Source organism: Schistocerca nitens, chromosome 4 (assembly GCF_023898315.1).
Source record: "Schistocerca nitens isolate TAMUIC-IGC-003100 chromosome 4, iqSchNite1.1, whole genome shotgun sequence".
Lineage (NCBI taxonomy): Eukaryota > Metazoa > Arthropoda > Insecta > Orthoptera > Acrididae > Schistocerca > Schistocerca nitens.
The window spans coordinates 282,026,405-282,053,220 of NC_064617.1; positions in this window are offsets into that span (position 1 = coordinate 282,026,405).

The window sequence follows — 26,816 nt, forward strand, 5'->3', positions numbered from 1 at the left end:
AGTACACAAATCAGTCATGGATAACATCATAGACTTCAATTCAATATCAGAACGTATCTCGACACTGTCCTTCAAATCAGGTAATAAAGCATACACAATTATCAACGCACATGCACCTACAAATGACCATAACAGAAAGAAGCCACAAGAAATTGAAGACTTCTGGGAAGACATGGAGGAAGTAACTAACAACGTACCAGAAAGACATGTGAAAATTTTAATGGGTGATTTCAATGCGCAGCTTGGTAAGGAGAGAAAATTCAGAGAAATAACAGGCCCATACTCAGCACATATTCGCACGAACAGAAATGGGGAACACCTCATAAAATATTGTCAAAACTTTAACCTCAAAATCATGTCAACACAATTTCAAAAACCAAGACGAAAACTTACAACATGGAAAGCACCCAACACAGTGTGGGGAGAATTTCAGATTGATCATGTGGCCATATCCAAGAAAAATTCGCGGGAAATTCTAAATGTCAGAACACGTAAAGGAGTCTTCAAGTCTGATCATTATTTGCTACAAGTTAAGATTAGGCCAATCCCAAGACTGAAACAGACAGCGCAAAACAAAATAGTCAAACCTGATCCGGAATACTTGAAGATAAACAGGGATAAAATCGTTGAAGAAATTAATAGGCATTCAATAGACACATGGACAGATCTGGCGAAGGCAGTTCAGAAGACTATGTGCTGGGGACAACCACCTAGAAAACGCAAACATAGGTGGTGGAACGCAAATTGTGATGAAGCCATTGAGAGAAGAAAGCAAGCATGGGACAAGTTCAGTAGCTACAGAAATTCAGAAACATGGAAAGAATTTCACGAAGTTCAGAAACTAGCATCGAAGGAAATCAGAAGGGAAAAACGAGCATATGACAATAACAGACTAAAAGAAATTGAGGAAGATTTCAAAAGAAATAACACAAGAAATTTTTACAGAACTTTCAAAGAAAATATTAAGGGCTATCAACCCCCTAGCCTCTGCTTCCGAAGAACAGATGGATCCCTGGAAACAAACACAAAAGAAAACTGTAAAATTCTCAAACATTACTTTGATAAACTTCTTAATTGCAAAAAACCTACAGGAAAATTAACATTCCAAAAGACCACATCTAATGCCGATTCTGATCCACCCACAATAGAAGAGATAGAGGAAATCATAAAACAAATGAAAAATAACAGAGCTGCCGGAGAAGATGGTATTATCGCCGAGATCCGGAAACTCCAAGATGAAAACATTACCAAAAAAATCCATAAGATTATCTCCGAAATTTGGATCACAGAGAAAGTGCCAGAGGAATGGAAATGTGCATTGATCCATCCGTTACATAAAAAGGGTGATAAGTCAGATCCAAACAATTACAGAGGCATTTCGCTAGTACCAGTTACATACAAAATTTTCTCTAAGGTGCTATTAAACAGACTAGAACCACAAGCAGATCTGCAAATTGGGGAATACCAGGCAGGCTTCAGAAAAGGGAGATCATGCATCGAACAGATCTGGAACTTGAGAACACTTTTGAAAGTCAGACAGGCAAGAAACACTGTAGTTACCTTTGTGGACTTTAAAAAAGCATATGATTCCATAGACAGACAGACACTCTTTGACGTACTGGAAGAATATGGTATCGACAGAAAAACCAGGACACTTATACAACAGACGCTTACAGACACTACCTCCAAGATTAAGTTCATGGGAGAAATTTCGGAACCCTTCCACATACACACAGGTGTCCGACAAGGAGACGGGCTCTCACCAATCCTGTTCAACATGGTGTTAGACAAAATTATCAAGCAGTGGGAGGAACAAGTTAAAGGAATACAGCTGGGAAGAACACGTGAAACCAAAACAATCATAAAATGTCTGGCATTTGCAGATGATATAGCCATACTCAGCAATAATGCACAGGAGGCAAAGGAAGCACTGGAATGCTTGCATGAAATAGCTGCCAAAACAGGTCTGCAGGTATCTTACGAGAAGACACAATATATGGAACGACAGACCAACAATGTACACACCATGCATACTGTATATGGATCCGTAGAAAGAGTCGAAAAATTTAAGTATTTAGGGGAGTACATACAAATGGGAGGATCAAACAAGGCGGCTAACATGGAACGAACGAAGAAACTCCAGAAGGCATACAAACTCACATGGTCACATTATAATAAGAAAAGCATATCGAGGCAGGCCAAACTTAGGCACTACAAAACAGTTGTATTACCAGAAGCATTGTACGCGTCAGAAACAACCACAATTGGAGCATCAGGCATCATAGACACAGAAAAAATAGAACGCAAAATTCTCAGAAAAATATTTGGACCAATTCACAGAGATGGCATATGGATGAAGCGACCTACCAAAGAGCTGTACCAGCACACTGACAGACTAACAGACGCGATCAGAAAACGCAGATTAACTTTCTATGGGCACATACAGAGAATGGACAACAACCGACTTACAAAGAAAATTTTTGATGTAGTAAACAGCTCAAGCAAGAAAACAAATTGGTATCATGAAATAGACGAAGACTTAAGGCAGATAGGGATCAACAGGCAAATGATAGGAGACAGGAAATACTTCAGAAACAAAGTTAGGAGTGCAAAATTTATTGTAAAGGAGAGAAAGAAGACAGGAACATTATGGACAGAGAAAAGGAAACAGGAGCACAGCCAAAGGATGAAGAGATTTTGGGAAGAGAAGAGGAAGAAAGGAAAGAAGTGAAAATTGTGTCATCATGTGATTTTCGAGTTCAAACACTGTCCATAAGGGCAACAATGAAATGAATGAATGAATATATATATAATGACTTTTGAACACTATTAAGGTAAATACATTGTTTGTTCTCTATTAAAATCTTTATTTTGCTAACTATGCCTATCAGTAGTTAGTGCCTTCAGTAGTTACAATCTTTTATTTAGCTGGCAGCATTGGCGCTCGTTGTATTGCAGTAGTTCGAGCAACGAAGATGTTTGTGAGGTAAGTGATTCATGAAAGGTATAGGTTACTGTTAGTCCGGGCCATTCTTTTTTAGGGATTATTGAAAGTCATATTGCGTTGCGCTAAAAATATTGTGTGTCAGTTTAATGATGATCAGAATAAATAAAGAGAGAAATGTGTTGAGTACGTTCAGTTTTTCTCAGCTGTTTGAAAATCAAATAACGTAAGAGTTTTTTGAGCACTGCCATTCTTTACATACTAAGGGGAAGTTTCACCTGTTCGCTTAACATTCAGCACTATTGGTAGTACTAACCACAAAACGCTTCATTTCTCTTCCTTCAAGGTTTCCGCACAATTTTTGATTCTCTTTTGTACAGTGCTGTACTTCAGTACTTCAGACATACAGTCTCAGAAACCTCTTCTTGAAGAGGATGTTATTGAACTGCTTTTACTGTGTAATGTCCTCTTTTTTGTATAGGAGTGTGCTTCTTACACCATCCTTACATCGTCTGTCAAGAGCTATTTCGCTTTCAACAGTGCAAAATATTTTGCTTCATCTGTTATTCAGTTTGTTATTAATGTCTTTTTTCTTGCACCTTGATGTTTTCATACTTCTTTCATTTCTTGATGTTTTCATACTTCTTTCATTTAGTCTCAACCCTTACTCTGTGCTGGTTTCACTGTTCATACCAATGAATGTGCCATTTGAGGCCACGACAACATAATAGTACTTTGGGCAGGTTACATCGCATTGTATCAATTTTGTATCTTCTTCCCGTTCTGTTCCCATATGGAGCATGGAAAGATTGGCTGTTTAAATGCCTCTATGCATGCTGTAATCACTCTAAGCTTTTCCTCATCACGCCTATGGGAGTGATAAGTTGGGAGTGTAATAATGGGCAGAGTAGTGAATATGGTGATTCGACAACAGCGTTCATGTTGATTGGTGGGAGTGAAGAGAATGACGCTATCGCTTCCTTGTAGAAAACTTTAAAGCATTGTTCCTTACAGTGGAGCAGTGGACAGGAACGTAATGTACAGGCAGTTTGTAAATTCGGTAACAGTTATTGTGGTGTGCGTACTGTAAGACCTTCGGTGCACACACCATCAGATTATTTGACTTGTCGCTCTAGCGAAGTAGGCGAGTGTCAGCAATATGTCTCGTGGACTTATCGTGGCGTGTTTATCTTCTGCCGTTAGGTCAGACGATAGAAATGCCACTTGCACGCTTAGAGTAGCAGATTGACGGTGACCAACTTTAAACAGAACTTGATTAATTATCACACACATTTATTAAAATAATAAAAATCATACACCTTACTTAACTTGATTCTGGATGCTATTTACAATTGACAATCTGAAGTTCCTTTGGTCTTGGTACGTTGATCTTATTCTGACATATCTCATGGCTATATACAGGAATATGATAATCTTATTAGGCGCAGACTGAAACTTGACTATAGACTGGTACAGACTAATGTAGACTAATGCAGACTGATGCAGACTGACTAATCGGAGGTCTGTACACACGTTATAATACCTCGAGCGTTCAGGTATCACTGCGCGAGTGTGGTCCGCGAGGAGAAAAGGTTCTACGTTAGCAGCAATCTCATTGGCTGCATTACATATTAATACGCGGATCGGCGGAAGCAGAATTTGGTCCGTCTCTAAGACAGCGCCATCTCGTAGTGCGGAGACGGACGAGCGCTGCGCCTGCGCTGTTGTGCTTAGCGGGGCGCGCTCTAGTGGGAAAGTTGTGTACGCGCTGACTACGCGGAACTATGTACACAACAGTTATAGTCTGAATTTCGAAAAGACTTCAAGATCCAGCATAATAATGTTGTTCCATCAGCCCTTGCCTTCAACACCCAGGTACGAAACTTTGAGGCCACTAGTTCAACTGTAAATGAGAGAGGTGGTAGTTGAAAAACAGCATGGAGTGTGCGCAGAATAACATGGCCGGTAGATGCGCAATCGGCAGGACACGCTTGGGAAGTGCAGTAATGGTGAGGGTTGCGAGCAGGCGCTGTAGATCGAAATTGCGCGCGCTGTAAGTGCCGTTCTAAAATGAAGATGACGCTCACATTTTTTTGTCAGTGTTAAGTGGAGCCCCTCCACACCTACGCTTGCATGGTGACCATTCAAAAATATCTACTGTCACCTAAAAAATGGTTCAAATGGCTCTGAGCACTATGGGACTTAACATCTATGGTCATCAGTCCCCTAGAACTTAGAACTACTTAAACCTAACTAACCTAAGGACATCACACAACACCCAGTCATCACGAGGCAGAGAAATGCTGTCACCTCTGCTTTGGTTAGTATCTAGATGGAATTCCACTGAAACGCAAAAAAAAAAGCAGCGATTTATTTTCGCCTGGCTTGTAAACCATTTGTAATCTTCAGAGAAGGGCTCCTGAGTGCCGAATTTTGAGCAAAACCTACATTTCTCTTGTTGCCATCTTAATATTTGCTTCTTTTGCCAAAACATAGCGGCGTTTACACGGTGTCACCCATCGAACATGTTTTGCAACGCAGTCGCGACCGAGCGAGATGGCGCAGTGGTTAGCACACTGGACTCGCATTCGGGAGGACGACGGTTCAAACCCGTCTCCGGCCATCCTGATTTAGGTTTTCCGTGTTTTCCCTAAATAATTTCTGGCAAACGCCGGGATGGTTCCTTTGAAAGGGCACGGTCGATTTCCTTGCCAGTCCTTCCCTAATCCGAGCTTATGCTCCGTCTCTCATGACCTCGTTGTCGACGGGACTTCAGACATTAATCTTCTCCTCCTCCGCAATCGCGAGGGTGTTTTGAAGTCTGTTAACTGACGAAGTGGGTAGAAGTAAGGTCAGCAGCTAATGATAAAGCACATCCTCGGTACAAAAGTAAACGTGTATGTCTTCACTTATGCTGTTCCAAAACCCACAACATTTCATGAATAACCAGCTATAGATGGCCCTTAAAACCCACGCTTTTTTATCAAAAAATTGTGTAGTTAGTGGTGTAACACAGTAGATAACGCAGTTTTGATAATTTCCATAAGGCAAATACTCTCCTCTTTGTGTGTGATGTCCTTAGGTTACTTAGGTTTAAGTAGTTCTGCGTCTAGGGGACTGATAACCTCAGATGTTAAATCCCATAGTGCTTAGAGTCATTTGAACTATTTTTTGCATGCTATGATTTGCCAAAATATCATTTCAGTATCTCAAACCGTTTACGAAATATAAGAAATGTTGTGGATATTTCATTCTGGCTTTATCGCTAGCGCACGTGGTCGAAAATGTGGGTGTTACATCAGATCAATTTTCTCGAGATTGGTGACAGATAGCGACCTCCACACAAGTCTCAAGAAAAATTCGATATGTTAGCTAAATTTCGTACACAGCAACATTTAATGTAATATGCACCGAACGAAAAATCAAATCGACCCCATTTTTTCATTGCAAACTTTTACGAAGTCGCGCAGCGTCTTACTTAAATGAAAATACCACAATAATTATGACCACTAGCGAAATGATGGGCACGTCATCATGAAGCTGACATACAAAGGTATAAGTTACGCAAAAAAGATTTTTTTTTACCGAATATATTCTGTAAAATCGTTGGAGAACGACTGCAGGACGTGCACCTGCCATTGCAGTGAGTAACCAACAGGGTGAAAGTGCGCAAACGATGTTGGTCTGCCCTACCGAACAAACAAATCAATTCGCCTAGCGTTTGAGACGAAAACTAGTCACTGCGCATCAGCCGCAGTATCCTGCGTGGATTCTACATGCGAGGCAGTTGGACGAGGTCGACGCCGCTCTGTGCATAGTCATTCTTTCAGGTCACAGCGTTCGTCGGATCTTACAGAAAGATCTTCATTTCCTCGCCTACAAGACTCAAACTGTCCGTGCTCTACAGGATCAGGAGTATGGAAACAGACTTCAATTTTTCCAGACACTGTATATTTTCAAAAAGACATTAAGCTCTCTTTATACGAGGGTTGCCCAGAAAGTCACGCACCGCATTATGTTTTTTCTCAGCCGAAAACAATGCTACGAATGCGAAGCGTTGCGTATTTATTATTTGACGTCTCCTGGATGGGCGCGCCAAGTTTCAGTCACTTTCGACAGATAGCGTAGCTGCAGGACAATTTCAAAATGGCGTCTGTAGGTGACGCACCTTTCAAGTAACGTGCCGTCATTGAATTTCCCACTGCAGAGAAAGAAACTGTGGGAATATTCACAAACGCTGATACGAAGTCTACGGAGCATCAGCTGTTGACAGAAGTACAGTTAGTTACTGGGCACGGAGGGTGAGGTCATCAGAAGGCGGTTCGGCGAAGCTCCACGATTTGCAAGTGTCAGGGAGACTGTTCACGGGTATCACACCTGACAGATCTGACCTAACCCCCACGGACTTCCTCTTGTTTGGGCCATTAAAGGATATCTTTGGTGGAAGACGTTTTGACGACGATGAGGTGGTGATTCACACAGTGAAGCACTGGGCCGCGCGGGATTAGCCGAGCGGTCTTAGGCGCTGCAGTCATGGACTGTGTGGCTGGTCCCGGCGGAGGTTCGAGTCCTCCCTCGGGCATGGGAGCGTGTGTTTGTCCTTAGGATAATTTAGGTTAAGCAGTATGTAAGCCTAGGGACTGATGACCTCAGCAGTTTAGTCCCATAAGATTTCACACACATCAGGGCGAGGATTGGTACCGACAGGGCTTATACGCACTTGTCTCGCGAGGGAGGAAGGCCCTAGAAAGGGATAGAGATTACATGGAAAGATACGGTGTGTAGATAAAACACCATTCTTTAGTGTGTGTAATTCTCATTATGTTCAATACAGAACTGTTGAACAAAAAATGCTATGCAGTACTTTGAGGCAACCCTCGTATTTTGTTTTTAAAATTAACTGTCTTTTTTTCCAATTATTTCTGTTATAATGTTTCAAATGGGCACGAGCTACTGTCCCTGCCTGATAGGGGGCGCACTCGCATTGTTTTCGTGGCAGAAATGTAAGCCACTGCCGGCCGAGCAGTTGTAGGCGCTACAGCCTGGAACCGCGCGACGGCTACGGTCGCAGGTTCGAATCCTGCCTCGGGAATGGATGTTGTGATGTCCTTAGGTTAGTTAGGTTTAAGTAGTTCCAAGTTCTAGGGGACTGACGGCCTCAGAAGTTAAGTCGCATAGTGCTCAGAGCCATTTTAACCATTTTTTGTAAGCCACTGGGCTGATCAGTCTGATGTTATTCCCAGCTGGGCACGCGTGGCAAAGGCTAGAACGTTTTACTTTACTTTCGAGTTGAGCATAGTTGCTCCAGATTCTGACTATAGCATTTAACCAATGTAATTTTACGTAATTAACCTTTGTGCGTCATGAAAATTGTCATCTTGGTTGATGTGTTTTGTAACATACCTGATTTCTATGTATTATTTTACAGGATGTAGGAACATATCCTTCTGTTGAGGACACCGCTAGAAGATGAAACCTACGTCAGTGTACCTACCGTTTATGTGCAACCGGTTGTCTGTTTGATCCTATGTTGAAACTAGTATACGATTGCTGAGTAATAGTCATGTTCAAAACTGTACACTTATTGTCTTTGAATGGGAATGTCACTTGTGTTCGCTCCATTGAATGTTTCTTTCAGTTACCTACTGTTTTATTGTAACAGTTCTTTTTATGTATGGTACAAATTTCATCTAACTGTGCTGCTTGGAGTTGAAACATCACTCGAAAGTTACTTTCGCCCTTACGTTTTGCACGCCAGCATAGTTTAATAACATGACATGAAATGAACTTCTAACACAAATAACGTGTACTTGGTCGTTATAGTCCGTCGGTAAACTGAAGAGCGAGCGATCGAGTTCCCACTCTGCAAACCCAGCTACGTCACGAGGCGCTTCTACAGGCTGTTTCACAACGTAGAACCGGCCCTGCCGTGGCGCGCGCTTCAAGTCTATGGCGAAGCCGTGAACAGATACGTCTCGGCTACGTTTATTTTTAGGCAAATGCATTAAGACCACAAGGAATGCAAAAAACGATAGCTTCTTCCGAAACACAACATTATAGAGTAAATAATATTAACATAAGAACAGAAGTCAGGATTCTACTACAAACATAGAACCGAATGCCTGTTCATGTGAATGTATCTTCCTCTATTGCTATTCTTAAAACGATCCCCATATAATGCAATCAGTCTGTAGAATTTAAGGCCTGTTCTTATTTTGCGTTTCTACTAAAAGGTAGAAGTTTTCTTTGAATGATTGCATTGAAACTTAACAATTCTTGCAACACGAAGAGTGCTTAAAAAGTAAGCAGAAATTTATAATTTTGTGTGTTGTATTAGTCCGATTCGCTCTACTTTTTTGTCACTGTCTTCCTAAACATGCCTCTAAAGTATGTGCACAATGTTATGCATATTGGGTATTTGTTGTCAGCTGTCAGAAAGGTTACACGCTTTTTGGTAGCATCAGCGATTACTTGTTTTGTATAAAAGCAAATTAGAGAATCTGTATTAAATTTTGTTATAAGAATGGAATAAAGTGTATGAATTTTTTAGAAATGGTAGATATTGCTTTTGGTGAGCCTGTTATGAGTAAACCAAGGGCAGACAACTGGTATAAACATTTCAAAGAAGGCCTTAAGGGACAGTGGTTTTAGAAGCATGGATGAGATTAAAATTGCACAGTTAAGAGAACTATAAACTATCCCGAAGATATTGGAAAAAGCACTGACATAAATGTATAGTATGTAATGGGGAATATTTTGAAGAGGATAACATTGCTGTAGATTAACAAATAAAGTTTTTACCAAAAAATAAAAATTAATATGTGAACGCACCTCCTATGTCAAACTTTTTGCTTAGTAGTCCAGAATCGGTGTACATGTTTCGAAGGAAATTTCAGCGGTGTTTAGAATAGCTATTGTGGACATGTTTTAAGCAATATGTCTTATAATCATGTGAATAGTGACCGAGATAGAGATTAATGTTCAATAGACATCAAAGGTTTTACGTGATTTTGAAACTGTCTATAACGATGGGTTTCCTCCCAAAATTATTTGTTTTCCTTCGTGGCGATTCCAGTAAACCATACGGCTTATTTTTCCATTCCTTACTTACGCGTCCTTTTGGGTTTGGTTGACCTTTGCATAAATTGCAGCCCTTTTATTGGGACTGGTAATATTAGCCAACTGTTCTTTTTGGGTCGCCTCTTTAATACATGTTGTAATAATATTAGAGACGATCGAACGCTCGTTACTCCCCAAATACCTCCACTTCTTCGTATTCTGCACATTTTCTTTCAATGCTAGACGATTATCCATCGCTTCCGGATATCGAAGTACATCAGTAAGTATACAAAGTTAACTCACTGACACTGGCAACTAAGATCCCACGAACAGAAACGACATATATCGCTGCACGTCGATCTACACTGCTAGACAGATGACGGGCAACAGATTTTGGGTGCCCCTGTAGGCCGGTGGCAGCGTTCTTCCGGAAAAGGCCAAATCCCCCACCAAAAGCGCTGCTCGTTCTATACAGGTACGGCCAAACTTTCAGGAAACATTCCTCACACACAAATAAAGAAAAGATGTTATGTGGACATGTGTCCGGAAAAGCTTAATTTCCATGTTAGAGCTCATTTTAGTTTCGTCAGTATGTACTGTACTTCCTCGATTCACCGCCAGTTGGCCCAGTTGAAGGAAGGTAATGTTGACTTCGGTGCTTGTGTTGACATGCGACTCATTGCTCTACAGTACTAGCATCAAGCACATCAGTACGTAGCATCAACAGGTTAGTGTTCATCACGAACGTGGTTTTGCAGTCAGTGCAATGTTTACAAATGCGGAGTTGGAAGATGCCCATTTGATGTATGGATTAGAACGGGTCAATAGCCGTGGCGCGGTACGTTTGTATCGAGACAGATTTCCAGAACGAAGGTGTCCCGACAGGAAGACGTTCGAAGCAATTGATCGGCGTCTTAGGGAGCACGGAACATTCCAGCCTATGACTCGCGACTGGGGAAGACCTAGAACGACGAGGACACCTGCAATGGACGAGGCAATTCTTCGTGCAGTTGACGATAACCGAAATGTCAGCGTCAGAGAAGTTGCTTCTGTACAAGGTAACGTTGACCACGTCACTGTATGGAGAGTGCTACGGGAGAACCAGTTGTTTCCGTACCATGTACAGCGTGTGCAGGCACTATCAGCAGCTGATTGGCCTCCACGGGTACACTTCTGCGAATGGTTCATCCAACAATGTGTCAATCCTCATTTCAGTGCAAATGTTCTCTTTACGGATGAGGCTTCATTCCAACGTGATCAAATTGTGTGGGCTGACGAGAATCCGCACGCAATTGTGCAATCACGTCATCAACACAGATTTTCTGTGAACGTTTGGGCAGGCATTGTTGGTGATGTCTTGATTGGGCCCCATGTCCTTCCACCTACGCTCAATGGAGCACGTTATCACGATTTCATCCGGGATCCTCTACCTGTGCCGCTAGAACATGTGCCTTTACAAGTACGACACAACATGTGGTTCATGCACGATGGAGCTCCTGCATATTTCAGTCGAAGTGTTCGTACGCTTCTCAGTAACAGACTCGGTGACCGATGGATTGGTAGAGGCGGACCAATTGCATGGCCTCCACGCTCTCCTGACCCCAACCCTCTTGACTTTCATTTATGGGTCATTTGAAAGCTGCTGTCTACGCAACCCCGGTACCAAATGTAGAGACTCTTCGTGCTCGTATTGTGGACGGCTGTGATACAACACGCCATTCTCCAGGGCTGCATCAGCGCAGCAGGCATTCCATGCGACGGAGTGTGGATGCATGTATCCTCGCTAACGGAGGACATTTTGACCATTTCCTGTAACAAAGTGTTTGAAGTCACGCTGGTACGTTCTGTTGCTATGTGTTTCCACTCCATGATTAATGTGATTTGAAGAGAAGTAATAAAATGAGCTCTAACATGGAAAGTAAGCGTTTCCGGACACATGTCCATATAACATATTTTCTTTCTTTGTGTGAGGAATGTTTCCTGAAAGTTTGGCCGTACCGTTTTGTAACACCCTGTATATCTTCAACGTGAAATATTTTTAAACTGGGTCACTGTTCCCGCCGCGCACTGTATTTACCACACACTGCAGGAGAGGTGAGTGACCCGCAGCTCGGAGAGGTGACGCAGCGCCCATCGGTTCTGGGAGCGAGTGGTAATTATCGGGCTGGGGGGTAGGCCGGCCGGCGTCCCCCCGTCTGGTCGCAGGGCTGAGCGGGCGGGAGTGCGTTGCCCCGTGGCCGCGGCCTACCGTTACGAGGCGGCAGCTGCAGCTGCAGACGCACGACGCACAGCTGTGCCCTGGGACAACGGCCGCCGTGCCCCGCGCTCTCATCCCGCCCCCCACTATTCACTCCCCCCGCCCTCCGTGGCCTTGACCACGGCCTGTGCTGGCGAGCAGGGAGCTACAGCACGCACCGGAAGGGCTCACGCGTGATCTCTTGGTATTAAGCCGTCCCCACACGGGAGGTGTTTCTCGCCTGCGAAGCTCGCCAGGCTCGACATCTGCACGCTCTGGAATGACCTGCTACATATCACGGAACGTGCTCGTCTTCCTAATTTGCGGCCGTAACGCTCTCCACTGTCAGCTGGATGCAACTGACACACTAACCACAAAGTTTGTTTGCGAAAGCGGACGTGATTAAAGAAACTGCATTAACTCTGTTAACAGATCGACGGTTTGCTAACAGAATGGCCCCGGTTTCGATTCCAGGCCGAGCTGGAGATTTTCTCCTTTCGTCACTTAGCTTTCACGATCGGGACTTGTTTCGTAATTTCATTAGAATGGTAGAGAGGATTTTTTCGAAGCTACTCATCATCAGTGAAAAAAATACACGGGTTATTTGGAAAGTGGAAACGGCCTTGCCGCAGTGGATACACCGGTTCCCGTCAGATCATCGAAGTTAAGCGCTGTCGGGCGTGGCCGGCTATTGGATGGGTGACCATCAGGGCCGCCATGCGCTGTTGCCATTTTTCGGGGTGCACTCAGCCTCGTGGTGCCAATTGAGGAGCTACTCGGCCGAATAGTAGCGGCTCCGGTCAAAGAAAACCATCATAACGACCGGGAGACCGGTGTGCTGACCAAACGCCCCTCCTATCCGCATCCTCAACTGAGGATGACACGGCGGTCGGATGGTCCCGATGGGCCACTTGGGCCACTTGTGGGCTGAAGACGGAGTGCTATTCGGAAAGTAACTTCTGATCGATCGCGAAATGGAAATCCGATGAGACTTAGTACAGATGAGTTGGGCAGTATATCTAGTATGCCTGCAGGTAGCGTCACGTCGCTGTTGTCAGTTCTGAGCGTACAGTGAGCACGTAAAGATACCGAGGACACTGCGTCTCCCGCCAGGTACGAAGGCCTGGTGAGAGATTTCGCCTGGTATCACTCAGCCCACATAACATAACTGTCATGCGGTTCATTCTTCATGACAGTTCTCGACAGCACTCTGCAGCGTTTTCGATGGAAGTGTTTAATCGCCCACAACACAACCCCATAATTGGCTCCCATTGAGTTTCACCTCTGCTCATATGAACCGCTGGCTGTGAAGACGACATGTTGGCACAGACAACGAGCTGTATACAAGCGTAGACAGTTGGCGGTAAGCACAGGCGGCTGCCTTCTATGACGAGCATATTGGAAAGTTGGTACAACACTACAACAAATGTCAAAATCGGAACGGTGACTATCTAGAGAAATAGCTGGAAGGTGTAACTAATTGTTTCAAATAAAACATTTTTTATTTCGCAGTGGCTTCCATCTCGCGACAGGTCGGAACTTACTTTCCGAACCGGCAAGAAGCGAACGTGAGGACGTCCATAACCTAAGACAAATGGTTCAAATGGCTCTGAGCACTATGGGACTCAACTGCTGAGGTCATTAGTCCCCTAGAACTTAGAACTAGTTAAACCTAACTAACCTAAGGACATCACAAACAGCCAAGCCCGAGGCAGGATTCGAACCTGCGACCGTAGCGGTCTTGCGGTTCCAGACTGCAGCGCCTTTAACCGCACGGCCACTTCGGCCGGCCCCAAGACATTTATACAAAGTTTCGTAATAGCAAAAACTTCCAATGTGTAACTCGTGCATAGTCTCTAACACAAACTGGTAGTCACGCTTTGATTTCTTATCAGCAGGAAACTGCAGTAAATACGTTGTTTACTATGAATAACACCGAGTACAGCACATCATACTTCTGTTAAATTAATAACAAAGCCCTACAATCATTTTTGCCGGCCGCGGTGGTCTAGCGGTTCTAGGCGCACAGTCCGGAACCGTGCGACTGCTACGGTCGCGGGTTCGAATCCTGCCTCGGGCATGGATGTGTGTGATGTCCTTAGGTTAGTTAGGTTTAAGTAGTTCTAAGTTCTAGGGGACTGATGACCACAGCAGTTGAGTCCCATAGTGCTCAGAGCCATTTGAACCATTTGAACCAATCATTTTTAAAACAAAAGCCGAAAAAAAATTGCTGGTAACCAGAGACGAACTTGCTACCTTCCCCTCCATAATTTACAACACTATCGATTATGGCTAAAATGGCTCTGAGCACTATGGGACTTAACAGCTATGGTCATCAGTCCCCTAGAACTTATAACTACTTAAACCTAACTAACCTAAGGACATCACACAACACCCAGCCATCACGAGGCAGAGAAAATCCCTGACCCCGCCGGGAATCGAACCCGGGAACCCGGCCGTGGGAAGCGAGAACGCTACCGCACGACCACGAGATGCGGGCCACTATCGACTACGGTGCAGTTTTAACATGGCAGCAGGTGTACACGGTACGCAATGTTTACAAATATCTAAAGACTGTAACTACAGATGTCATTATTTCACACCTAAGTATAAGAAATATTGCACCAAAACACCGCAGCACTGAAACGGCAACTCTCCGCAGCATGCAAGTTGTGATAGAGAAAGAGTCAAATAACGAGCTTTTTAACAGTTGACCTGTATCTGTAGCTTCAAGACATTTTACTACAGTAAACAGGACTAAAAATGACGCTCAGTATGCTACTTCTTTGAAATAGAATATATTCATACTACGTGCACTATAACATGAAAACCATCAAATATCGAGTTCAGCTGGTACAAGGAATGAGAGAGGAGAAAAACTACTTGAGTTCCGTAACAAATTTCAGATAGTAATTGCAAATACTCTGTCCAAGAATCACAAAAGGAGGAGGTTTACTTGGAAAAAAGGCCGGGTGATACGGAAAGATTTTAGTTAGATTATATCAGGGTCAAACAGAGATTACGAAATCAGATACTGGAATGTAAGGTGTACCCAGGAGCAGATGTAGACTCAGATCAAAATACAGTAGGCTGAAGCTTAAGTCATTAGTCAGGAAGAATCAATACGTACAGAAGTACAATACGGAAGTACTAAGGAATGACGAGATACGGTTGACGTTCTGTACGGCTATAGATACAGCAATAATGAATAACTCAGTAGGCAGTAGAGTTGAAGAGGAATGGATATCTCTAAACAGGGCCATCTAGGAAGTTGTGAAGGAAAACATAGGTACAAATAAGGTAACTGCGAAAAAACCATGGATAACAGAAGAAATACTTCAATTGATCGATGAAAGGAGGAAGTACAAAAATGTTCCGGGAAACTAAGGAATACAGAAATACAAGTGGCTGAGAATTAAATAAATAGGAAGTGCAGGGAATCTAAGACGAAATGGCTGCAGGAAGCATATGAAGAAATCGAGAGAGGAATGATTATCGGAAGGGCAGACTCAGTATACAGGAAAGTCAAGACAACCGTCGTTGACATTAAGTGCAAGAATGATAACATTAAGAGTGCAACGGGAATTCCACTGTTAAATGCAGAGGAAAGAGTGGATAGATGGAAAGAATACATTGAAAGCCTCTATGAGGGGGAAGGTTTGTCTGATGTGATAGAAGAAGAACAGGAGTCGAATTAGAAGAGATAGGGTATCCAGTATTAGAATAACAATTTAAAAGAGCTTTGGAGGACTTAAGATAGAATAAGGCAGAAGGAATGGATGATATTCCATCAGAATTTCTCAAATTATTGGGGGAATTGGCAACAAAACGACTATTCACGTTGGTGTGTAGAATGTATGACTCTGGCGCCATACCGTCTGGCTTTCGGAAAAGCATCATACACACAATTCGAAAGATTGCAAGAGCTGACAAGTGAGAGAATCATCGCACGATCAACTTAGCAGCTCATGCATCCAAGCTGCTTACAAGAATAATATACAGAAGAATGGAAAAGAAAATTGAGGATGCCCGATGTGGTATCAATAGTAACGATGTCACGGCGCAGGTACAAGTTCATATGTTGGCGCTACGAGACACCGACGACAGCGACCTCTAGCAGGCATTGCTGAGATCTACAAGCTCCGCTGCAGTTTCACCCCATTTGATCAAGAGCAGACGGCTGGGACACTTCGCTTGCTATTGAGACCATGTACTACTTACGACGGATCTAAGGCTTCGCACCTCAGTGCAAAGTTATGTATTCAGTTAATATTATGGTATAGTAAAACCATTTCTAATAGCAGTACCGAGAGGTTTTTCACCTTTTCCTGCTCCTTCTCACTTCCTACAATCGCCCAACCTTTCAGCTTTCAGGAGCAGACCCACGCGCCGCCTTCGAGGCGGGTACCAAACGCTACGTGGCGATCAGTTTGGCTTTAAGAAAGATAAAGGAACGAGAGAGGCAATTCTGACGTTGCGGTTAATAGTGGAAGCCAGATTTGTCGACCTGGAAAAAGCGTTCGACAATGTAAAATGGTGCAACATGTTCGAAATTCTGAAAAAAGGAGGGGTAAGCTGTAGGGTGAGACGGGTCTTATACAATATGTATAACAGCCAAGAGGGAATAACAAGAGTGGACGAGCAAGAACGAAGCGCTCGTTCTAAAAAGGGTGTAAGACAAGGATGTAGCCTTTCACCCGTAATGTTCAATCTGTACATTGCGCAAGCAATGACGGAAATAAAAGAAAGGTCAATGATACGATTCGCTGATGATATTGCTATCTTGAGTGAAAGTGAAGAAGCATTACATGATCTGCTGAACGGAATGAACAGGCTAATCAGTAAAGAGTATGGATTGAGAGTAAATCGAAGAAAGACAAAAGTAATGAGAAGTAGCAAAAATAAGAACAAAGATAAACTTAACATCAGGATTGATAATCACAAAGTAGATAAACGTAAGGAATTCTGCTAAATAGGCATCAAAATAATCCATGACGGACGGAACAAAAAGGACATCGGCCGGCCGCTGGTGGCCGAGCGGTTCTGGCGCTACAGTCTGGAACCGCGCGACCGCTACGGTCGCAGGTTCGAATCCTGCCTCGGGCATGGATGTGTGTGTTGTCCTTAGGTTAGTTAGGTTTAAGTAGTTCTAAGTTCTAGGGGACTTATGACCTCAGCAGTTGAGTCCCATAGTGCTCAGAGCCATTTGAACCATTTGAAAAAGGACATCAAAAACAGACTAGCACTGGCAAAAAGGGCATCCCTGGGCGACAGAAGTCAACTAGTATCAAACATATGTCTTAATTTGAGAAAGAAATTTCTGAGAATGTACGTTCACATCATTTTATGGGAAAACTGGAACAGAAGAGAATCGAGGCATTTGAGATGTGGTGCTACAGACGATTGTTGAAAGTTAGGCGGACTGATAAGGTAAGGAATGAGGAGGGTCTGCGCAGAATCGGGGAGGGAAGGAGTATGTGAAAAACATTGATAAGGAGAAGGGACAGAATGATAGGACATCTGTTAAGAGATGGGGAAATAACTTCCATGGTACTAGAGGGAGCTGTAAAGGGCAAAAATTGTAGAGGAAGACTGAGATTGGAATACATACAGCAAATAATCGAGGACGCAGATTGCAAGTGCTACTCTGAAAAAAAAAAATGATTCAAATGGCTCTGAGCACTGAGACTTAACTTCTGAGGTCATCAGTCCCCTAGAACTTAGAACTACTTAAACCTAACTAACCTAAGGACACCACACACATCCATGTCCGAGGCAGGTTTCGAACCTGCGACCGCAGTGGTCGCGCGGTTCCAGATTGTAGCGCCTAGAACCGCTCGGCCACTCCGGCCGGCTGCTACTCTGAGATGAAGAGGTTAGCACAGGAGAGGAATTCGTGTCGGGCCGCATCAAACCCGTCAGAAGATTGATGACAAAAAAAAAGAAGAGAAATTGATTGTGAGATGAGAGACTGCACTGTAATGTGCGCGTGGAATAGCAGGGTACTCAGGACATGTTTGGACCCAGGTACGGCCAGGATACTACATCTCCGTGATCCAATCGTTAATCAATCAAGCAGTATTGGGGGGAAGGTGAGTCAGTGCGTCACACGGGGAAATTTAATTCGCGGGAATAGTTTACTCGATTTTCTGAGCAAGTCCTTCACTCACTACTGTTCGGAGGACATCCCGTGACGTCACTGCGGCTTTCCTAACCGTTAATGTGCCACGTTCGATAACGAGAGGGTGGTTTTTTTTTTTTTTTTCTTCTTTTGCGGCAGTACAGGTTGGAGGGTTATTATTAGCTGCAGAGGGGGCTGAACCATGGAGAAACTTCGTGCCTGAGGAAAAAAAAGAAATCATTCTTAAACCACAGTAGCGATAAGCTTGGAGCTTTGTGATGATGATTAATTATTTCATCCATTAGAAACACCCACAGCGACAAGTTCAGCATTCTCCAGTCCTCCTGATTCTCCTTTATCCTTTCCGTAGTCTGGGGTTATGAAACAACATGTGTCAACACGAACTGTTGTGAACCGGTTATTAAAAGTGGGGCTACGGGCACACACGCCTGTAGCTCGATTTCCACTCACACCACAGCATCGACGTGCACGGTTCGACTGCGCCGTCAGAGGATCAGCTGAAAGATAAAATGGCATACCGTGGTCTTCAGTAATTAAAACGGATTCTGGCTGCAAGCAGGTGATGGTCGTTTACCCGTACGACGTAGACCTGATGAGCGCTTCTCGTATAGTGCCTTCGTCCAAGGCACGCTGGCCCCGTCACAGTCGTTAGGGCGTGGGGTGCGATAAGCTACAACACTCGTTCTCCTTTGGTGTTTCTGGATGGGACACTAACCAAACCAGCACTCGGTAGGTGGAGAATGTTGTTAGACCCGTTCTTTCGCCATTCTTGCAACAGGAAAGTTATGTGTCGTCCCAACTGGATAATGGCGTACCATAACGCATCGCAGGACAGTATTTTCCATCTGTACCATCTACTGTATGCCAGAGTCAGTGCCTGCATTACAGCCTGTGGAAGGTACACCACGTACTCACACGGGTGTTTCACCATGAGTCAGTTCCTGGTACCTCAGAAACTCTTGTTCTATTGATATATAAATGTAATCATTTCATGTAATCCATGCGCACTGTTGCAACAATAAATCTTGAGTGAATTGGAAATCTTTATAAGTGTGTATTAATTTCTTCCCTGCAATGTATGTACACTCCTGGAAATTGAAATAAGAACACCGTGAATTCATTGTCCCAGGAGGGGAAACTTTATTGACACATTCCTGGGGTCAGATACAGCACATGATCACACTGACAGAACCACAGGCACATAGACACAGGCAACAGAGCATGCACAATGTCGGCACTAGTACAGTGTATATCCACCTTTCGCAGCAATGCAGGCTGCTATTCTCCCATGGAGACGATCGTAGAGATGCTGGATGTAGTCCTGTGGAACGGCTTGCCATGCCATTTCCACCTGGCGCCTCAGTTGGACCAGCGTTCGTGCTGGACGTGCAGACCGCGTGAGACGACGCTTCATCCAGTCCCAAACATGCTCAATGGGGGACAGATCCGGAGATCTTGCTGGCCAGGGTAGTTGACTTACACCTTCTAGAGCACGTTGGGTGGCACGGGATACATGCGGACGTGCATTGTCCTGTTGGAACAGCAAGTTCCCTTGCCGGTCTAGGAATGGTAGAACGAAGGGTTCGATGACGGTTTGGATGTACCGTGCACTATTCAGTGTCCCCTCGACGATAACCAGTGGTGTACGGCCAGTGTAGGAGATCGCTCCCCACACCATGATGCCGGGTGTTGGCCCTGTGTGCCTCGATCGTATGCAGTCCTGATTGTGGCGCTCACCTGCACGGCGCCAAACACGCATACGACCATGATTGGCACCACGGCAGAAGCGACTCTCATCGCTGAAGACGACACGTCTCCATTCGTCCCTCCATTCACGCCTGTCGCGACACCACTGGAGGCGGGCTGCGCGATGTTGGGGCGTGAGCGGAAGACGGCCTAACGGTGTGCGGGACCGTAGCCCAGCTTCATGGAGACGGTTGCGAATGGTCCTCCTTGATACCCCAGGAGCAACAGTGTCCCTAATTTGCTGGGAAGTGGCGGTGTGGTCCCCTACGGCACTGCGTAGGATCCTACGGTCTTGGCGTGCATCCGTGCGTCGCTGCGGTCCGGTCCCAGGTCGACGGGCACGTGCACCTTCCGCCGACCACTGGCGACAACATCGATGTACTGTGGAGACCTCACGCCCCACGTGTTGAGCAATTCGGCGGTACGTCCACCCGGCCTCCCGCATGCCCACTATACGCCCTCGCTCAAAGTCCGTCAACTGCACATACGGTTCACGTCCACGCTGTCGCGGCATGCTACCAGTGTTAAAGACTGCGATGGAGCTCCGTATGCCACGGCAAACTGGCTGACACTGACGGCGGCGGTGCACAAATGCTGCGCAGCTAGCGCCATTCGACGGCCAACACCGCAGTTCCTGGTGTGTCCGCTGTGCCGTGCGTGTGATCATTGCTTGTACAGCCCTCTCGCAGTGTCCGGAGCAAGTATGGTGGGTCTGACACACCGGTGTCAATGTGTTCTTTTTTCCATTTCCAGGAGTGTATATACAGTGTGAGCCATGTAAGACGTAAGATCCCTCTTCATTTCATGAAAATTTCCAGATACTGAAAGGAAGCTTTCAGAAAATGATAGTACGCTAATGGGCACGTACTTTGGTACGTAACACAGTACTTTAACGTTCATAGAATCTTAAACTTAACCGATCGAGATACTGTAGCAAGTATGATTTTTAAATACACTACTGGCCATTAAAATTGATATACCACGAAGATGACGTGCTACAGACGCGAAATTTAACCGACAGGAAGAAGATGCTGCGATATGCAAATGATTAGCTTTTCAGAGCATTCAAACAAGGTTGGCGCCGGTGTCGACACCTACAACGTGCTGACATAAGGAAAGTTTCCAACCGATTTCTCATAAACAAACACCAGTTGACCAGCGTTGCCTGGTGAAACGTTGTTGTGATGCCTCGTGTAAGGAGGAGAAATGCGCAGCATCACGTTTCAGACTTCGATAAAGGTCGGATTGCGGTTTATCGTAGCGCGACATTGTTGCTCGCGTTGGTCGAGATCCAATGACTATTAACAGAATATGGAATCGGTGGGTTCAGGAGGGTAATACGGAACGCCGTGCTGGATTCCAACGACCTCGTATCACTAGCAGTCGAGAAGACAGGCATCTTATCGTGCAGCCACGTCTCGATCCCTGATTCGACAGATGGGGACGTTTGCAAGACGACAACCATCTGCACGAACAGTTCCACGACGTTTGCAGCAGCATGGACTATCAGCTCGGAGACAATGGCTGCCGTTACCCTTGACGCTGCATCACAGACAGAAGCGCCTGCGATGGTGTACTCAACGACGAACCTGGGTTCACGAATGGCAAAACGTCATTTTTTCGGATGAATACAGGTTCTGTTTACAGCATCATGATGGTCGCATCCGTGTTTGGCGACATCGCGGTGAACGCTCGTTGGAAGCGTGTATTCGTCATCGCCATACTGGCGTATCACCCGGTGTGATGGTATGGGGTGCCATTGGTCACCTCTTGTTTGCATTGACGACACTTTGAACAGTGGACGTTAAATTTCAGATGTGTTATGACCCGTGACTCTACCCTTCATTAGATCCCTGCGAAACGCTACATTTCAGCAGGATAATGCACGACCGCATGTTGCATGTCCTGTACGGACCTTTCTGGATACAGAAAAAGTTCGACTGCTGCCCTGGCCAGCACATTCTCCAGATCTCTCACCAATTGAAAACGTCTGGTGATGGTGGTCGAGCAACTGGCTCGCCACAATACGCCAGTCACTACTCTTGATGAAGTGTGGTATCCTGTTGAAGCTGCATGGGCAGCTGTACCTGTACACGCCATACAAGCTCTGTTTGACTCAACGCCCAGGCGATCAAAGCCGTTATTACAGCCAGAGGTGGTTGTTCTGAGTACTGATTTCTCAGGAACTATGCACCCAAATTGCGTGAAAATTAATCACATGTCAGTTCTAGTATAATATTTTTGTCCAATGGATACCCGTTTATCATGTGCATTTCGTCTGGTGTAGCAGTTTTCATGGCCAGTAGTGTAGATTGATATATTTTTTTAACGGCATCCGAGAGCGCTTGAAAACACGAGCACAGTGATTGATGTAAAGCTAGTTAATGTTGATGTTGAAACTCTTCGTAAAAGATTCAAATTTTCCGAAGGTGAAAAGCGCGTCAGGCGGTATCGGCTGTTGCATTGTAAACGCGCTCGTGCTAGGCTATGCCGTTCTCCAAGCCTTTCGACTGTTTATTTCTGGGCACTGCATAAGTAGCAGGGATTGTGTTGTCTATCACCTTGAAAACGGCGTTAGGATTTATGAAAGTAAGGTCCCTTCCTGTTAAAGATGTTTTCCAAAATTGATAAAAACCTAACAGGATATTGCGATGCCATCGGTATCGATACTTTGGTTCCGATGTTATCGAAGGATCTATATGCATTTATTTACGTATTGACATCGATACTGTACCACATGATTGCATGACTGAGACGGGTATCGCTACTAGTCGCCACTAGTGAAGCTGTTGACAGGCGGCACCGTTTGAGACGTGACAACTCGGCCTCCGCCGCACGCAGCTCCTCGGCCGCCCAGCTCCACCGCCTTTCACCGACTCGTGAGGGGAGCGTGCCGCACGGGCCGGCGACCCTGCCTCTGCCGCCGCTATTTAAAGCCCCCCGCTCTCCGCTGCTCCCGCCTCGGCACGCGACGGGCAGATGCTGCCAAAAAACAGCTGCACCGTGCCTCGCTGAGAGGCGGCAGCTGCCGGGGTCAGCACGCGTCGCACCACAGGCTGCAGCTGCCGCCGCGGCCAACGAACGCTGCTGCCTGCTCTCACTTCCCCCCAGCCCTCCCCCCTCCCTACCCAATTTACCCCCACCACACTGCACGCCGCAGCTCCCCCTCTGGCAGTGGGGCACACAACTCACGACCTCGCAAACCTGCTACCACTGAGTCAGGCCAGGCCGTCTTCGATCACAGTGTCTTAGTCACACTGACCTGTCAAGTATATTTCCTGTGCCTAAGTTTACATCTATAGTCCGCAAGCAGTCCTACATGTGTGGTGCATGCCCTGTTTCATTCGTGAATGGTGTGTCCGAAGAACGACTACTGATTAACCTCTGCATGAACTCTAATTTTCTTCATTTCTTCGCGTTGGTCACTTAGTCAAACAGGGATACATCAGAAACACATCACCTTGCCTAATGTTGTGTAGGCATTCAATACAGCTTCCTGTATGGATAAATACATGTCCTGTACGGTGTTCAAGGAAATGTTGTAGCATTTTTCCTGCAAAATAATGGCATGTTTAGATAATGGCCATGAATGAGGTTTTCACTCTGCAGCGGAGTGTGCGCTGATATGAAACATCCTGGCAGATTAAATCTGTGTGCCGGAGCGAGTCTGGAAGGTAGGAGACGAGGTACTGGCAGAACTAAAGCTGTGAGGACTGGGCGTGAGTCGTGCTTGAGTAGCTCAGATGGCAGAGTACTTGCCCGCGAAAGGCAAAGGTCCCGAGTTCGAGTGTCGGTCCGCCACTCAGTTTTAATCTGCCAGGATGTTTCAATGACCATGAAGATGGATAAGGATCATTCATCCTTCTCTAAAGACAATAAAGACTCAATATTATTGAGATCTGGTGACTGGGCTAGGGCAGATGTGACAATTCGTCGTCGTGCTCACAGAACCAGTCCTGGACGATGAGAGCTGTTTGAACAGGGGTGCTATCGTCTTCGAACACATCATGACTGTTGTGTACCACTCTGCACACAACGGTAAGGAGAAGTAGACTACTGAGCAGTGCAGCAGCTGTCGTCATACGAAAACTAGACAAGAGCAGAAATGATTACCGAGCACATAAACAGAAGTTTTACTTAACGTGTAGTTTTCTCAAAGCATTGTAAAGAAACATTACAAAAGAACAAACAGTAACGAATTCGAGCTATTACTGTCTGTGGGAAATGTGCATTTCTGTTGCCAGCTGTGAGACTTCGGTAGGACTGGTGTCGATCTATGATACCGCGCCCGCCACTGCGGAACAAACAACTGTATCACGGGATGGACTTGATCAGCCAAAATAACAGATAATTCTCTCCAGTAAAGCACCCTTACAGAGTCCATATGTGGTCCATTGAACCGCCAAAATCACCACCGAACCCCCGCGGTGTTCCACTCTTTTTTTTCCGTAAGGGACCGAGAAAAGGGTCGGGGGCAGAGAGGGCAGGGTTCATCTTCCGATGCCTGGCCTCAATGTCCCGTTCCCGCCCTCCCAGCGCCAAGGAAAGGGAAGGGGTTCCATAGGATCTAGAGAACTTTATTGGATCAAATTCACTTACATTTTGTAAGTAGGCTGTTTAGGTTTTTTTATTGGCAACGTTACGTAGCGCTCTGTATGAAAATCACTGGCTGTGCTGTGTGCAGTCTGTGGCTAGTTTGCATTGTTGTCTGCCATTGTAGTGTTGGGCAGCGGCAGCTGGATGTTAACAGCGCGTAGCGTTGCGCAGTTGGAGGTGAGCCGCCAGCAGTGGTGGATGTGGGGAGAGAGATGGCGGAGTTTTGTAATTTGTCATGAACTGCCATATATCTTATGACTTTTGATGATATTAAGGTAAATACATTGTTTGTTCTCTATTAATATCTTTCATTTGCTAACTATCCCTATCAGTAGTTAGTGCCTTCTGTGGTTTGAATCTTTTATTTAGCTGGCAGTAGTGGCGCTCGCTTTATTGCAGTAGCTCGAGTAACCAAGATTTTTGTGGGGTAAGTGATTTGTGAAAGGTATAGGTTAATGTTAGTCAGGGCCATTCTTTTGTAGGGATTTTTGAAAGTCAGATTCCGTTGCGCTAAAAATATTGTGTGTCAGGTTAAGCACAGTCATGTATAATTGTTCAAAAAGGGGACGTTTCAATTTATATATATATATATATATATATATATATATATATATATATATATATATATATATATATAAATTCTACTAAGGCCACCAGAAGCTTCCGAGTCGTCTTCGCGTAATGAATGTAAGGGGACACCCTCTAAACCGTTTGCTCTGAGGATAAATCGTCTGCCGTGAATCATTTTTAAGTGTGCCTTCTGGCACTCGGGACGCCTCAATGGGCAGGAGCATCCTCGAATAATGAGCCTAAATAGTTCGATAGTCGTGTGCGGTGCAGTGCATGGTGGCGGAACGCCTCATGAGTCTTTGTCACGTGGACGCACAAGTCCAGAGCGTTTCCGGGAGCGGCTTGGAAAATGTAATACAGCGCCATGCCCTTCACTCACTTGACAGCGTTCGTTCTTGTAGTGGGAAAGTAAGTGGTATTTGGGTGAAGGAGTTCATCCGGTGTGACAGACTCTTGCTGTCGTTGCAACAGAAGCGCCAGCATACGTTGTACAAGATCCCAGCATCTGCCTGTCACAGCAAATGTCAGGCGGTGCGCATCCAAATCGACGACGGCACAGTGCGGACACAAAGGGTCGTCGGTGAGATGGATGGAATGGAGGCGCTGGCGTGTGGCTGATTTGCCGTTCACCACCAAATACCACGGGGAACGAGCGTACGTGGGCAGGTATGGGGCGTGGACGGCTCGCCACACCCTGGTCCAGCGGATAGTTGGGTATTGTTGTTGCCCGCATCTCGTGGTCGTGCGGTAGCGTTCTCGCTTCCCACGCCCGGGTTCCCGGGTTCGATTCCCGGCGGGGTCAGGGTTTTTTCTCTGCCTCGTGATGGCTGGGTGTTGTGTGCTGTCCTTAGGTTAGTTAGGTTTAAGTAGTTCTAAGTTCTAGGGGACTGATGACCATAGATGTTAAGTCCCATAGTGCTCAGAGACATTTGAACCATTTTGGTATTGTTGTTCGACGTTGTCGAGCCTGAGAGACGCGGTAGTAATTTCTCGTGCTCGGCGTCCTCGTCGCCGGTAGATCCTCGGTCATGTAACTCCGTTTGACCAGAAAATCGCGGATGTGGGCAAGAGACGGAGCTATGTGGCCCACGACGACCGGTGGACCAAGATCTCGCGGCTCGACGATCCGTAGCAGCGTCCCCGTCAAACTGTTGTTGGTCGCGGTCCATGCGAGCCGCATCGTCCGTAGGTACAATGCCCGCTCTCGGTTGTGGACGAGAGTCAACCCCAGGCCCCCTGCCAGTGGAGGCCTTGTTGAAGTAGTGAAGCGAACTTTGAATATATGGACGTAAACTCGGCCAGAAGGTGGATACGGTGCAAAACACGACTCATCCAAGCTTGTTAAATTCTTCGATTGCTCCATAGTCCATGTTTTATGCTTCGGCACATTTTCCTGTCACAGGCATTTGCGTCAATGATGATACAGCTTATGCAGCTCCCTTCATCTTGTTTTGTTGCTGATAGTGCTCGCGAGTGCGACATTCCTCTCTGCAGCGACTTTTCCAGCTGTCGTTCTCTTACAC